This window comes from Eufriesea mexicana, unplaced genomic scaffold (genome assembly GCF_001483705.2).
Source record: "Eufriesea mexicana isolate 0111107269 unplaced genomic scaffold, ASM148370v2 scaffold2021, whole genome shotgun sequence".
Taxonomy (NCBI): Eukaryota; Metazoa; Arthropoda; class Insecta; order Hymenoptera; family Apidae; genus Eufriesea; species Eufriesea mexicana.
Window position 1 is genome coordinate 652258 of NW_016910121.1, and position 945 is coordinate 653202.

Consider the following 945-nt stretch of genomic DNA (forward strand, 5'->3'; position numbering starts at 1 on the left):
ATATAGGAGTAAGCGAGACGCAGGTAGGGAATCGCGAAGAGGAGCGCGCAGGTGAGAAGGAGAGGACAAAGAGTACAACCAGGCGGGGGAGGGGGGCGTGTAGGAGGGGGGCGCGGCGGATGGAGGGGGCTCGTGACCAAGAGGTAGGAGGGACGAGTCAGGAGGAAGTCAACGTCCGAAGATTACGGCAATGACATTCGCTTTTTCTCATTCTCCTCCTCGTGTTCCTCTCTGGGACTCGCTGTCTTTTTTCCTTTTGCGAGATCTTTTCCTCTCTTTCGAGTCCACCGATCTCTGCCGCTCTCGTCGTGCGCCTTTCTTCCTCTCTGCTTCTCTCTCTCTCTCTCGCGGAAAACGTTGCGGTAGTGGGGGCCAGAAAAAATAAAGGCTTTAATATTCGGTTCGATCCACTCGCGGAGACGTCCGACTTCCTTCTGGCCCACTCGGTCCTGCTTTCTCGGAGCCGTTATCGATAACCTCTCTGCCGCTTTGTGTTACGTGTTCGTGGCCGTTTCGCGCGCTAGCGGACACCCTGAATCGTGGAAATCGCGAATGGTCGATCGCGCATGCCCGGACTACGTGGTTTATTTATACTGGCCTGTCGCGCAGCGAGAAACGGACGGGATGAATGAACAGTTCTTTTCGTTGGCCGCGTTTGTCGCCGTGGTTTACCCTTAGTTTCTGATTTTCGTTTCGTTTTGGTTTGTATTTTCAGCGATGGATCACGTGAAAGGCCAGGAGACCTCAGATCCATTGAAAATCGGCGGAAAAGGCCGTGCTTGCGTTACACGAAAAAAGTTCTCCCCCTAGAGCGTTCTGTCGTGGAGCGAGGCTCATAGAGGGACACGGAGAGAGAAACGAGCGGATACGTAAAAGAAGAGCCGGAGAAAGAAGGATAAATAGATATACATGCGCACACCGTAAGAAACATACGGGAAAAGGGAA